The sequence below is a fragment of the Dermacentor albipictus genome, chromosome 8 (genome assembly GCF_038994185.2).
Source record: "Dermacentor albipictus isolate Rhodes 1998 colony chromosome 8, USDA_Dalb.pri_finalv2, whole genome shotgun sequence".
Classification (NCBI taxonomy): Eukaryota; Metazoa; Arthropoda; class Arachnida; order Ixodida; family Ixodidae; genus Dermacentor; species Dermacentor albipictus.
The window spans coordinates 48,851,701-48,867,394 of NC_091828.1; the positions used below are offsets into that span (position 1 = coordinate 48,851,701).

Sequence of the window (15,694 nt, forward strand, 5' to 3'; positions counted from 1 at the left end):
TTACTTGTGAGCGCTTTGTCACCCAGAACTCCGAGCCGTTGATCTCAACCCCAACGCCAAGTTTGACGTGGGAACGTGTTGGGGTCGACTTGTGATTTATTAACAACTGTCATTATCTTGTCGTAGTCGACTACCTGTCATGGTATCTGTAAGTAGCCCTCCTTCCCTCAACAAAGAATAGTGCGGTGATAGGAAGACTAAAAAGCATTTTTGCACGTCATGGCACCCTGGAGAATGTAGTGACAGACAATAGACCACAATTTTCTTGTACAGAGTTTGATAAGTTTGCACACGATTATGGCTTTGGTCACGTCACTACTAGCCCTAGGTACCCTCAGGCTAATGGGGAAATTGAACATATGGTGCAAACAATTAAGTGCCTGATCCTTAAATCTAAGGATCCGTACCTGGCTCTGCTTGCCTACAGGGCAACCCCAGGCATTCTTGGCCCTAGTCCAGCTGAAATCCTCATAGGCCGGCATCTTAGGGCAAGAGTTCCAATGGCGCCACAGCTGCGTGGTCCAGTGCAGCTACCGCTGCTTAATCTTGCGGCCAAAGACAGTGCCAACAAGAAGCTACAAGCATGGTACTACAACAGGCGCCACAGAACCCGGGAATCGAATAAACTAAAAGCTGGTGATTCTGTTTGGGTAACGGACATGAAGACCAGAGCAACGGTGATAGCCACAGCCGCGACACTGCAGTCCTACATAATACACACCCAGGATGGGAGTACGCTGCGGCGTAACCGACGAATGCTCAACCACTTGCCAGAACAGAGGAAGGCAGAAGGCAGCTACGAGTTTCCAAATGAAAGTGATTAATCCGAATTGCTTTCTACAAACAGGGAGTTACCCGCTGCCTTAACAGTTTCGTTACCTTTAGCATCAGGGGCTATGACTTCAACTTTAGTACCTTCTGCTTTAGTGACCATGACCAAGTCTGGTAGAGTGGTTAAGCGACCAGTGCGATACAGGATCAAGGTGTCTACCAACCGGGAAAATCGGGAATTTTCAGGGATTTTGAGTAGTCTGGAAAAACTCAGGGAAAACTCAGGGAATTTGTCCCTTTATCAGGGAAAATTAGCTGTAATTTTATTGAAAGCGTCGAAACTCGCAGTAAAGCTGGCTTGAGCAAGACAGGAATCGTAATGAATCATCTTTGATGGCCTGTCGTCGGCTGGAGGAGTTGCCAGTGTACAGTCAACAACCGACTTTCCGGATTTCCGATAATTCGGACGGCTTCGCGGCACCACCACCACGTACACCATAGAGTCAATGTATCAGAACGTCTGAAATTTCGTACGCAAGAACTCTTCGCTGTCCGATTTTCTGGACGTTCTGCCATGACCGCAGGTCCGAAACAGCATTAAAAAAAGCCACCACTGCTGCCATTTTGATTACCTCGCCGCCTGGAACCGGCGCTCTCGCACGCAGATCCGCTGGCAGCCGTAGCCACCGCTGTGGCAACACTAGGCCTAGCTGCTTCGACGTTCGCATGAAGCTTCTTGTCGTTGGGTGCAATGTTTTTTATTGAAAGAATTCGCTGTTTTCAGCAATGGCACTGAATCCGCCTTTGCGGTCCTCGTGATTGGCTTAGAAGCTTGGAAAGCACGATGCGATGCGTAATGCTGGTTTCCGAAAGTCAGCTTCGCCTCCATACAGAAATGTTGCTTGGTGAAGCATACAGAAAAGTATTGCAGTGAAGCGTAACAAGCGTGGGAAGGGGCTATTGCCACGGGACACAGTATGTATTCCTTGATTATACACATGTACACCCTGTATTTCCTGTCACAGCACGAGCACCGATATGCCTGATACATGTACCGACAGGCCTTCAGAGTGTTTTCGAATGTGCCTGTGTCGGCTTGAGCCCTTAAGGGCAGTAAATGACATGCATTTATTTTTTTCCAACTGGCCGATTTTTCGGACGTTTTCGTGGCCCATAAGGAGTTTGAAAACTAGGACGTGGACTGTGCAACTGACCAAGAAAATGCTTCAAATGGTCCGTGGGGCGAACGAGGGACAGAAGGAGTACAAGAACAGAACTTGAGGAAGGAACTTGAGGAACTTGAAAACTTGAGGAAGCTATTCTGAGGTGGCTCAAAGCCATGATCGCCACGCAAGTGCTGGTGTCCGGTGATGTTCTAAATCAAAAGGCAGAAAGCCTGGTGCTTCAGATGCAAATTGAAGGTTTTAAATTTGCTTATGGCTTGGTCCTAAATGTTACGAAGAGAGGCAACTGAAGCTTTAAGAAAATGTGTGGTGAAGAGAGAGAGATGCAAATGAGTGAAAGGCAGGGAGGTTAGCCAGAGTTAAAACCTCCAGTTCGCTACCCTGCACTAGAGTAAGGGAAAGGGGAAATAAAGATAGAAAGAAGAGCATGACAAAAATAAAAGCGTGAAAAAAAATGAAAAGGGATGGAATAGGATCATTATAGTCTTTCTAATAGGCGACTGCAACGTAAAGAGGTCAACAAAACCTTGACCGACTTTCAGTGCGAGGACAGTTCATGTTGGCATCCCAAGACTGACTTCTGAAAGTGGCCTGTCATCAAGGTGTGCCAACGCGGTCGCTAGTGACAGCCGGTGCGCGCTGTATCGAGGACAGTGGCAAAGTACATGTTCCATGGTCTTCTTGCCACTGCAGTAACTGCAAGCTGCACTCTCGTCCATACCGACTCGGAAGGCAAAAGACCTTGTGTAAGCGACACCAAGCCACAGTCAGCAAAGTACTGCTGTCTCAAGTCGAGAGAGTCCAGATGGAGGTCGAAGCCGAAGGAATGGGTCCAGTCAGTGTAGACATGTGTGCTTCAAGCTTGGTGTGTTCCATAAAGATCTGATGGCTTCATTTGCAAGCACACAAATTTTCATTGTAGCGTCTGTTCTTGAAAATGGAATAGAATTTTGCAAGCCCTTCCCATGTGCAGATTGTGCTGCTGCGTCGACATGTTCATTGCCCATTATGTCACAGTGGCTTGGAATCCACTGTAACATGATGCCGCGTCCTTGGTCGACGAGGTGGTGAAGTAGCAGTCTGATTTCAAAAACTAGTTTTCGTGGGGTACGTGGCAGGTACGTGGCATAAGGCAGAAACCAAACAATGAAGAGCACCCTTGGAGTCGCTGAACACGCTCCATTTCTTGGGTACTTCATGAGAAATTACACAAAGTGCACAACGAATAGCAGCAAGCTCCGCGGCAGTCGATGTAGTCTGGTGAGATAGTCGAATCTTTGTGGTGTAGGTTATTGCAGGAAAGATCACACCGATCCTGCAGACCCATTCACCATGGTTGAAGCGTCAGTATATAGAGGGCGATGCTTGTTGTATGTGTCCTACAAGAGCAGTCAAAGCTGCTTGAGTGCTGGAAACGAGAGTTGGGCTTTTGTTCATATCCCTGGTACTATTAGTCGAACTTTTGCTTAAGCCAAACACCATGGGGGAAACAGAACTCTTGCTGGAGCTGTATAACCTGGTGGAAGGTATGCACGATAGGGCAGGACTGTTTCACAATAGGAGGCACGTGGTCGATCCTCTGGCAGTGAGGCTAGACGATAGGCAGGAGCTCGAGCAAGGTGCCTTACGTGTGCTCTGAGCGCTTCCATGACTATATGATACTTGGGCTGGGAAATCATGTGCAATCTCAATTGTTTCAGCTGTTCACGAGCACTGTGGCAATCCATGACGCACTCTAAGTGCCTGGGCATGGACACTTTTGAGTGTACGGATATGACTTCTTCAGGCGTTGGTCAGCACAGGAAAGCTGTATCGCAAATACCCAAGGAAGAGCGTCCTGTATAGTTGCATCATTGCATGTACTGATGTATCCCAGGCTTTTCCTCCAAGAAATTTCAGCACATTAGAAACATCCATCAGGCACTTCTTTAGGTAGACCACATGAGGACTCCTGCAGAGGTCATGATCAATGATTACGCCTAAGAATCGGTGTGTCCTGACAAGGTATGCTTTGATCGTCGATAGAGACATCGTATGATCTCATTGGCTTGTGGCTAAACGCGACCAATGCGCACTTTTCTGGCAAGGTCTTGAGCATGTTCCTATGGGTGGGCAGCGCAACCCGGACGAAGGATGAGAGGAAGTACACAATACGAGCGCAGACTAACAACTGGTTTATTATATCAAGCAACGAACTATAATATAAAGAAAATGTAAACACGTATAAAGTGACGTTTACAAGGGTGTTAGCCTATCTTGCCATTCAAAAAAAGAAGTCTGGCTGAAGCATGCGCCTGAGTTCAAATGCATGAAGTAGGCTTCTACAATGTTGTGGTTAATTTGAGGCATATTTTTATGCAATATTTCTGTTTGTTCAAGCATGGGTTTGCATGAGCAAAGTCTACAATGTGCGGCCAAATTAGGACATGTTTCATTCCTGATCGCACCTTGGTGCTCTCAAGGCGGGTGTTAAGGCAGTGTCCCGTGTGCCCAAAGTACATTTTGCCGCACGAAAGTGGAATGACGTAGACCACCACCCCCACCGAGCATGCTGCAAGCTGCCCCGAGTGTTTGACGCGGCATGTAGCTTTGGACGCCAGTTTAGGTCTATTGACAAGATTGCAAATCTTGTTTAAGGAGTTCTTTGCTGAAAAGATTACTTGAGATTATCTTGAGGCTTTGTTGATTTAGGTACGTTGATGTTGACGTCGCAGCTTTTTGAAGCCTTGCGCGTACTTGTGATCATGTCACACCAGATGCCCAGACGCAGGTGTCAAAGGCATTAATTGATATTTTAACTGTGTTCGGAAGTCGTTCCACGAGACCAATGAGTACTAGGTTGGAAAGCATCGGACTCAAGACACCGTCTTGTGGAACTCCATGGTGTGTATAATATTGCAAGGTTGGGCCAGCTTCAGTGTGTGTCATGAAAGTGCCGCTGTAGACAAGTGGGCTGTTGAAAGTTATCGTTGTAGTAGACTACAGTCATTGCATCAACAGTTCAGGTCGAGGGACACAGTTAACTAGGACAAAACTGAGCTGTTTTACAGTCAAACCTAATTAATTAACGTCGGCCAGGAACAATGTTTAGGTACGCACTAAATTATTTACGAAGTAACTGCCAGTGCCAGTTTAGGAGCTACTTACCGGCCGGAAAAGAACTACATCACAATACCTTCAAACACCATACTAGTCAGGCGTGACTTGTGGGTAGGCAGCGAAAAATCGATGATCTTCACTTGCCGCCATCATGGCCTTGCTGTGACATCTTCAACTCAGTAAGGCCGCGGGCGACTTTGTCCACGAGGGCCCGTTTCTCTGCAAAAGCTCACTTGATGCTCAAAGCACGCGCCGCATCAGATAATGAAGGGCCGTCCACTTCCACAATGGTCATCAAGATCAGTTTCATTTGAAGATGAGCGCGGCGCGACGTAGGCATTCTGTGGTGCAACAGCGACAACAACTTCGCTATCTGAGAAGTCCACAGATGTAAGAACATCAAGGTCAGCATCTTGTTAACATAAACACGACACGCGGCAGCAAAGATTATTCAACAACACAACCACAAACACACTGGCAGAATGAAGAAAAAGAAATTCACACAGGAACATTTCTCTGGGAGACGTTTAAAAGCATTGTGGAACTTAATCTAGCCAGTCCAAATGACAACGCTGCAATGATACGAATGACGCAAAGTGCATTGATAATGCAAGCAATGTACTGCAGATAGTGGAGCCCGATGCGCTAATGGCATTCCGATCATTATAAGCCATTATCGTTCATTAGCACCTTATCCATCTGTGTCAAAGCATTATGAACCATGAGCAAATGTGCGCCATGGTGCCTGCGTATATGAAACGGCCGCACGGACCTTATCTTCAAGACGATCAATGGGGACAGAGTGTTGACTGCCAATAGCTCCACACACTTGCTTTCCACCGCTGCGCGCTGAAGAGAGACGCATGGGCCCACATCTTGAAAGCGATCAGCGAAAGGGGCAGGGTACGGCTTGTGCTGAGAGGTTTGTGAGCACTGTGTTCTCGCTGCCTCATTTGCGTTGAAGCGACAGGCAGCGTGAAGGTACAGTCAGTACAGTCGCTCGCTGCTACGGGCTTTTTCTTGAAAGCGGTCGTCTTACGGGATGGACGGAGGGACATTTTTCTCTTTGGGTTAGCATAGAAATGCATATAAAAAAAATGTGCTTCTGTGCGTTTGCTATTTGAATTGGATTAGATTGGGTTCGACGGTGACAGCGAATTTGAACCCCTGCCGGCAGCTTCGCGTCACTGGAAGGCAATATAAAAGGCCATGCTTTTCTGCACTGCAATCGGCAGCAGCTGTATGAGCAGGAAATACATCATGGTGGCTATGTCAAATGTTGGCTGTCGTCCGGGTGTCGCAACTACAGAATCGAATGTCTGCCCACATGAGATTTTGCCGATTTTGTGCATGTGCATGTAGAACAAGAAAGAAAATAGTACACACTAACCGTTTGGTGGGCACTGAGCGACTACGGCTTGAGCGGTGAGCCAATACATGGGTTTCAATAGGGGCTGGGTGGTGGAATCTTAGCAACTACGTTTAAACCACAATTACACATTAAACGGGCACATATTAATGATGTTTGACTGTATAACTTGGTACCTGAAGAAACCCCTGCATTCACTGGGTACCCTTGCCACGGTGGCAAGCATAGCAAGGAACGGCCCACTGTTATCATTGGCAGCAGCATTCTGGGAATTGAAAAGCTTCTAATGCTTGTTATCAGTAGATCAAAGAGTCTGAGATGTTTCAAGAGAGCGCGTGCTCAAGTGCTTTACGAAGCCAACAAGAGGGCGTGGATAACGGAACACCTTTTCAAAGAATGCATTCTCAAGCTTGAGAGGAAGGTGTATCGCCAAGGACACTGAGCACTAATGATAATGGACAACTGTGTTGTGCATGGCCATGTTAAAGACCTCAAAGCAATGCAAGTGGAACTCTTGCCGCCTAACGTAAGATCACTCCTACAGCCGATGGACAAACGGATTATCTGTACTCTCAAGCAGCCCCATCAGTCACGTGGGCTTAGTCACATGGTGCTATGTGCATGGACAGTGGCAAGAGCCACAACATTGAAGTGATCTCACCAGTTGCCATGCTTTTAGATGCATGGAGGCCGGGACCGAGCACACAATCTGGAGCCATGCAGGTGTCACGATCCAACATGAAATGCTGTCATCATGCAATGATTGCAACCCTAGCAAGCCTGATGAGTCCCCTGTATCTGCATATGCATTTGCATATCGAAATGACGCTGGAGCAGTTCACCAGTGCTGACGACATCTAGTTTTGTGTTGTACTTACTAACGACAAGATAGTTTGTCAGGTGCTGTAAGTAGATGAATTGGACTCTCGCAGAGAAGAGCCAGTGACTGTGCTCCCAACTAACTTTAATCTAAAGCGAGCCTGCATGGTGCTTTCGGCTGTTTACAGTGAGAATGTCACCTTTGTTGATGTGCAAGCTGATCTATTCATATTGCAATGCACCACCCCGGAGAAATATATTGACGACTTGTTTAAGCAGCTTGGTGAATAAAGTGACTATTTTTTTCTCGGTGAATTCATTCTTTTGAAATGCCTGATTTGCCGGGTGGTTGGCAACTGTAAACAAGTACAAAAATAAAATCTAAGAAAGTTGCTATACATTTCAGCAGTGCAAATATTTATAGTATAATCTCTGTACAAATATCTTGGAATGGCACAAAAATTCATATCGCTCAAAAAAAGGTGGCGGGGAATCATCATGAGATATACAGTAAAATGGTCGACTTTTCAAAATTTTGTACTTTAAGAAGTCGAGGTCCTTGTTTTCATAGGATGGATGCTTTGTCCGGTGGCAGGCTAGCTTGGTTCAGTCAAAAGGAGCTTTCTGCAAGAATTTCGCCGCACAATATGCATTGCAGCTTTCCTTGGCACTTACTTTCACAGACCCCGACTTCGTACCCTCGAACATTTGTACCGTCATAACTAGCCTGCATCACGCAGGATGCTAGGGTTACCAGACTGTCAACATGGACTTTGTCAACTTTACCGAGAGGAAGGTTTTCTGTTATGTGCCAAGTGCTGTATGTGTAATAGCAGTGATGATGTGGCTTCCTCTTTCATTAATTACCGTGGTTGGCAAGCACCACCTTGCATGACCCTGTGAAAGGTCTGATTCACTGCTTACTGTACTCTTGAATTCAACTTGTGTGCACAGGCTTCATGTACCCTGAAAATGGTTTTGGAAACCCCTATTTGAGACCGACAATTGGAGAGAACTAAATCATTCGTCAGCACTACCTTTGCTTTAATATTCGTAGACAGTACATGTCTAGAAAAGCTAGGAAGGTTGGGTCTGGCAACAAATATGCTCTAAATTTTGAGCATGTACGCTCTTTGTGTCAGCACACTTGTTCCAGCTAAGCAAGCGGCTCCTGTTTACCATCATTATCACCAGTTGCACGTGTGGGAAGGCTCTTCAATTCAGCATAGTCTCAGTACCTTCGGCTTCCAGTCGCCTTTTATTATTTTTTTCATGTTTACAAGCAGGCATGATGCCATCATTGTGGTCACTGCTAGCAGGAATACGGGATCCCGTGGCATTGCTATTTGGAGAGCCCCACCACTGACACCTCTTGAAGTCATGCAATGCATGCGCAATCAAAGCAATTTGCGAAAAGTCCAGCGAGTTGCTTACTATGGCAAGTCGTCTGCCAATACTTCATGAGGCGTAATCGGTGACCTTTATGTCTTGAGCACGCCTTGCTGCCGAGGCAATGCCACTGACAAGTTTCAAAGTGCTTAAAAATTAGCCTCAGAGTTATTTGGAAGCTGGTGAATGTAACCCTACAATGCTGCCGGCTGAAGTCACTGCATTCTTTGACAGTGCGTCAGGGAACCACAATAAATGTTTGTTTCCTGCACAAGTTTTATTCCGCCAGAATTTGCAGCTCGTAATAATTTTATTATAGGAAATTTAGTGCCCCAAAATGTGTAAGTGTGATAGTTTGCAACGTGTACAAGAGCGTGTAATCACATTTTCTCAAGTTAGTTGAGTTAAAGGGCCCCTGAAACGCTACGGACAAATTTTGTAGGCGCGTAGGGTACAGCTTAAGTAGAACATTCGCACCACAATTTAAGTGAAGCGTTACGTATCAATGGAGCTACAAGCGATTAGAAGTTACCCTCCTCCCCAGCCATGTTTTTCCTCCTCAACTCGTTCGCCGAGCGAGCGGGGCTAAGCTCCGCCTTCACTTATCCTGTGTCACGATGCGACTTATCATCGTCCACTTCCGGTTGTTTGGGATCCCGCCCCCGCCCACGCAAAACCTCTCCGCTAGCCGCTTGGCTGTCGACCCCAAGCGAGAGCTATCGAAGCAGCGTCCGTTGCGAGCATTCTGTCGTAGCTCCGAACGTGTCTGGTATTCCGTTAACCACAGGCAAGCTGGTCATTTCGGCAAATGACTGGAGGCATAAACTCAAGCTGATGAAGGAACTTTGGCGTAGACGTACGTGAGCGGCCTGGGTCTGCACGGTCCAGACACTTGTTGGCGCAGCGCTTTACCAGCCAAACGGAGCGCTAATATTGCTCTAACCGAGTGCAAAACATTTTAAACATTTATAAAAACAACGTGTTGGTGATTACGCTCCTGCGAAAAATACGCACCAGCAGCAAAGAAGAATACGCTTCGTTGGTGCTACTGTGTATGGTTGAGCTCTCTACCACCAGGTGGCTGCACTGTGCAGACCATTCACATTTGCCCTTCTGCTCATCTCGGCTCATCCCGTTATGGCACAGTCAAGCGGCCAGACCCTGTCCCCTTGCGCTTACATTTGCCCTAATACGGAACTCGCGAAACCCTATTGCGTTAGTAATCTTCCAATGTAAAGTGACGGCCACAAACGCGCAAATCCTGGCGCCGATCGGATAGCGGCAGTTCGATGCGCAGCAGCCAGTTCGCTCGTACGCTGCCTTGCTGAGGGACACGATGTCACAGCTTGACATATTGCCAGTCGCTACGTTTGCAGTCCACAAGGCAACAAAGTCGAATCATAGTGTGCGCGAAAAGACTGAGACCGACTCTGACCGCGGAGCTCTCGTCAAAATGGATTATGTTGTACACAAGCAGACGACCATTGCTGTTTGCTGGAAGTGCTTAAGTTGACTGAAAAATTGTTCTTGTGCATTCTCTTTATGTTACTTTCTTTTTATGAAAACAAATTAACTAACATTCCAACTATTACGAAGATCATTTGTTTACCATAAAGTTGGAAAAATCGATCACGCGCCCTGGTCAGCCAATCGGATAGCTTGCCCCACTGACGTCATAGGGGTGATTTCGGTCATATTGGTAGGGGCGGCTTAAAATTCCGCCGAGCAATGCGCTGCGATCGGCAGCGATGTACATTTTCAAAACCTTATAATAAATTACACGCTATACGCAGAGCACTTAGATGTGTCAATTAACGATCAGAAGGACCTACTCTAACGACTCAGTATGTTTGTAGAAAATCGTCAAAAGCGTTTCAGGGTCCCTTTAAAATGGGTAAACCTTATATACAGTTCTAGTGATTATTTTAATTATTCCTACTTTCAAGTCCTGTAGCCAACACAGAATGGAGTGGCAACAAAGCAGAAAAATGCCAAGACAGTTATAAAAAAAATAGGGTAAGCACTACTATGACAGATTGCTGTTTTTAATGAAGGCCAATTTTATATGTGTGGTCATATCTAAATGAAAATGTTGAAAGATGGTGTGATCTGTAATTTCTTCACTACGTCGTTGGAGTGATAAACCTTGGGGAATAGGCAAAGGCGTGCACACTTGCAACATTAGGAAATCTGTCAAATTGTTTCTTCGTGCATGTTGCACTGGAATAGCAGGAATACTTAGATGAAATAAAGCCAATTGCTTGAATTTGAATCTTCTAAGTGCAAAGGTTTAGTGGCATTGAATTTTTATCCCAAATAATAGTTGTGTATTCTAGCTCTGAGTGAACTAAGTTTTTCTAGAGTGTCAGTGCATCAGAAGAGGAAAAATTACAACCAAGATATTTTAATGCGTGTTTAGCATTAGTAGTGAAATAATTAAGATGCATATTCCGGGATGGATCATTAGTTACGCGAAGGCCAAGATATTTCTGGTCGTCTACTGATTACAGCAATGCATCATTCAGTATATATGTATGTTTATTGCCATTGTTTGCAATACTTGACATTCAGAAAGATTTACACTTCTCAGCGTTAAGTTTCCTTATCCATTTGCTATACTGGAGTGGCACATTGTGGAGATGCCCTTACTGAGTAAAACGCCAAGGTTAGTAATCACGCAGTATAATATTACAGACATCTGCTAACGGATTAGTTGATTGCTCAGTTAGGAAGATCATTAATGTAAATCAAGAATATCAAGAGCCCCAAGACGGATCCTTGTGGCACTTGAGATGAAACTGGTGATAAGTACATGAACACTTATTAGTTGCGATATACTGAGTTTGATTGGAAACAGACTCCTTTACCAAGCAACACTTTAGTTCTATATTAAGCTTATTAAAAGATAGAATATGACTACAAGGTGAAAAGCTTTGGCAAAATGTAAAAACACAAGTCAACATCAAGTCCTATATCTAAGGTGACAAACAAGTCATTATTGAAACAAAGAAATTGTGTATCACATGAAAATGTTCTTTTAGAACACTGCTTACATGAATGAAAGAATGAGTTGCTTCCCAGAAAATTGATGGGGTGAGAATATATTGGGTGTTTAAAAAGTTTTCATGGAATGCTAGTAGAGATAGGGTGGTGGTCCTCAGGACAGTGCACGTAAGCCAATTTATGGACTGCAGCCACCTTCTCTGTTTTCCAGCCATTAGACTTCTGGTTATTCAACTGCTGTTAAAAAGTGTCCTCAGAAGGTTGTGCATCATATTTATCAACTTAGCTTGATGAAATTTGTCAAGCAAGTAAATCACTGAATGGAGATTTCAAATTCATCATCTAGATAAGTAGATATGACAAAATTCCAGATTCCAATTAGGTAATTTCTAACTGGTTGATATAGTAAATTTTAAAAATATTTAGATGTGTTCATGGAGGCATCCTTAAAATTTATGTAAAGCTGAGGTACCAAAAAAAGAAATGCTGAGAAAATCTCATTAAGGTTTTGAAAGTGCTGGGAATTTTATTTGTTCCGCCTGTGATGAAAAGAAAGGCTTTAGAATGAAGCTCATGTTTGCCGAACACAAAGAAACCGAATGCATTAAAATTGGTTTAGTGACTTTTGATGTACCTCCATTAGATGATTTTTGATAAATCTGGTTAAATTCCCTGCTTGCATGAAGCAGCATTCATTTTCAAACCGTTGAAACAATTTTGCGCTGCAAAACTCTCTAAGAGACCGCACGAGAATATGCACTCAAGATCCACATCGTGTTCAACACGAATGGCACATAGCAGTCACTGTGCTGTGTTGTTCACATTTCTAGGTGCTGAAAATGCCTTTTCTGCTAATGGTGACATTATAGGTGCACCTTACACTGAACTAGTGAATAGTGCACGCGGCACCAGCAAAGTAAAACTTGGGTCATGATAAGCTGTACGCAAAGGCCCAGCAGCGTCTTTGAAATCAGTGGAACAGAGTCACTGGCTGAAGATATCGCATGGACAAGTTGATTGTCCCCAAATGGATCCTGTTTCTGTGCACGTTTGAGAGTTGTATACCGTTATTGCTGTGGTTTATGTGTGCATGTTTCTTTTTATTAAAGTGCCCCTGTTACACGGGCACTTTAACGGCCGTTAAGGAAAACGGCAGTTGGCCTTAACGGCCGTTAGGCGGAGTTACACGGCAGCACGAGCACCGTTGGAAATCCAACGGCGATTGAAATCAACGGAGCTCGCCGGTCTCCGTTGCCCCGCCGCTTCCGTCCGTTTCGTCGTGCAGTAGACAAGATGGCAGCCCCAAGCAGCAACGTGTCCGCACTGCAGGCGAGCGCGCCGGCGCAAAAGCGCTTTGCTTGTAGTGCGCAACCAGGAGAAGCAAATCGGGTGGACAATCACGGTCGCAATCATAAGGTGGCCGGCTAACCGCCATTCCGCGGCTGTTCTGGGGTGCGCGTCGCAAAGTCGTACCACGTTCAACACTGCACCTGCTGAATCGCGCAGAGGGTCACTCGCGGTACGAAAGAAAAGAGGATATGCACAGTGAAGCTGCGGTTAGTACAAGCGATGAAACGTGAAATGGGACGCTTCACCACGTTGAAACCACAACAAACGCAGCCATTTTGCAACGCCATGGATCGGATTGGATCGGCTAATTGAGCTTCTTCGCTAGTTTTGCAAACAACTTTTGCAAATAGTTAAACAAACACAGTCTGTTCTTTGCCTCTCAGAAACTTCTCAGGTCATCGGACGAAAAAGTTGCCTCCTTTGCTTCTTCCATCCACGAACGCTGCTCTCAGTGACACAAAAGTGTTGCCTTGTGGCGCAATTTCCGATGGTCTCGGCAGCTAAAATAACTTTCTTCTTAAAGGCAGCTGGGCACTGCTTTTGCAGTCCCCATGTCATGCAAGATAGACTTTATGCAAACATACAGATTTGGGGTGTGGTTAAAATGGCACCGGCTGAAAAAAGCAGCAGCCTACCGATGCCACCGCAAGATAACGCATCCTCCGCTAAAAGTCTTGATGATGATAGAACAGAGCAACAATGAAACGGGAACTGCAAATATTGGACTGAAAACATTGGGATGCGCATACAATAAGAGGCAGAAATTCTACATTGTAAAATTTAGAAAAAAAACCCATGTTATATCCGGGTTTCTGCGGTATGTTATCTTATGCCTTCGCCTGCTGGAATGTTAAAATGCATTGCGCTTTGCAGAGGGAGTGGTTTGTTTGTAGCATTCCTTGTCGGTTCCAGCAATGATTTGCCACTATTTTACGCTGACACATTACAAAGAGTAGCGTATGTGTCAATTTTTCGTCACTTTCAACAAAACTGCGACTGAAGATGTCAACATTGTCAAGCCTATAAAAATGACACTGAGAGGTTGGCAAGTAGTTTTCTCGGTTGAAGAACAGCTAGATCACACACGAATAAGTTGCCGTATTTTGGCGTGTGTAAACTGTACCAAAAATTGCAAAAATTTCACAGCAAGGTCAGAATCAGAATGCGGATCATAGGAATTGCAATTTGAGGTCTGGCTTCATGTCTGTACAGCATGTGCTGCAGCAGAACCACATTTCAGGGCAAAGTTCACGGTTACGGAAACTTTTGTTAACTCCTGGGGAACCCACTGTCTTTCCAGCCCTGTGTGTTGAAGCACCCTTCTCCAGTTCTACATTGTCAGTCATTGTCCTCCTCTGTACGGGTCGTCATTTTGCATTTACTAGTTAGTGAATAGTGCACGCGGCACCAGCAAAGTAAAACTTGGGTCATGATAAGCTGTACGCAAAGGCCCAGCAGCGTCTTTGAAATCAGTGGAACAGAGTCACTGGCTGAAGATATCGCATGGACAAGTTGATTGTCCCCAAATGGATCCTGTTTCTGTGCACGTTTGAGAGTTGTATACCGTTATTGCTGTGGTTTATGTGTGCATGTTTCTTTTTGTCTCTGGGTGGTTCTGAAAGCATTTTGAAATGTATTTCCAGCACACACATAACCACAATCGAGCAAAGAAGGACAACAAGAACCTACGTTTTTGTTGTTCTTATCTGCTAGTTTGTGCACTAGAACTATATGTCATAATGCTATTCAAGTACTAGTCGAGCTGTGCACACACAGCACTTGTTCTGAAAGAGGCTTCCGGTTGTACATGTTGCCGCGTTATATGGGGAAAAATATGGTATTTCGTAACTAGCTCCTTGTACTTTCAGCTTGTCCCCAAATAAAGACAGATTGGGTGTGCCAGTGAATTGTAACAAATTTTATAAGTGCTTAATGTGTCCTCCTGGTCTCGAGTGCTCATTGAGGTTGATAGAGCAAGCTGGGTCAGAGCATTTTAAACTGCGCTCTAAGGATCGTAGAAATCCATGAAAGTTCTCAAACACTCCACATTCTGTCAGTTTGTAATTTTTTGCCTTGCTGAAAAATAAGGTTTATTGGTGGTCTTCACAAACAGGGTCATAAAGCATTCAGATGCAGAAATATTTGGTAAATTAAAAAGGACCATTAAGAGTTCTTTGTTCCATCATACTTAACCCTTTACTGCACAATTTTTTGTTTCCTCAAAATATTATTCATGGCGTTGTAGGGAAGCATAATAGTACGTGTACTCCCATGGAAACTTACTTTAGCGAATGTCTGTGGTTTCAATTTGCAGAAGAAGGGTATGTTGCATATTTGCAACAATGTGCAAATAAAGAAGTTGAAAGTAAAAGATAGATTTAGTGCGATTCATACTCATGCTTATTTGCACAAGACAATCATTGGTGCACCTATGATTTAGTGTGGAACAAAAAGAAGCACTTGTACATGTTTGTGCAGCACAGGTGGTTCCCACACTTCGTGCAGTACGTCATGCAGATTCCCGTCCAGCCAGGAAACAATGCAGTGTTTTCGGGTTATTGACAAAATGTAGAACATCGAAGCACAGACGTGAAGCTGTGCCCGTGACGACGTGACACGGCAACATGCGGAGGCACAGCGTACTTTTGAAAAGAAAAAAGAAAATTTGACCAGAGAACATCTTGTCCACATATTGAATCGAAACGGACTT

At 44.9% G+C, this 15,694-nt stretch overlaps 1 protein-coding gene across 3 annotated transcripts in view; it reads left to right on the forward strand.

Moving 5' to 3' along the window:
- Nucleotides 1–15,694, forward strand: part of LOC139048757 (oocyte zinc finger protein XlCOF6-like) — a 101,236-nt gene that overhangs the window by 35,146 nt on the left and 50,396 nt on the right. The window lies entirely within an intron of this gene.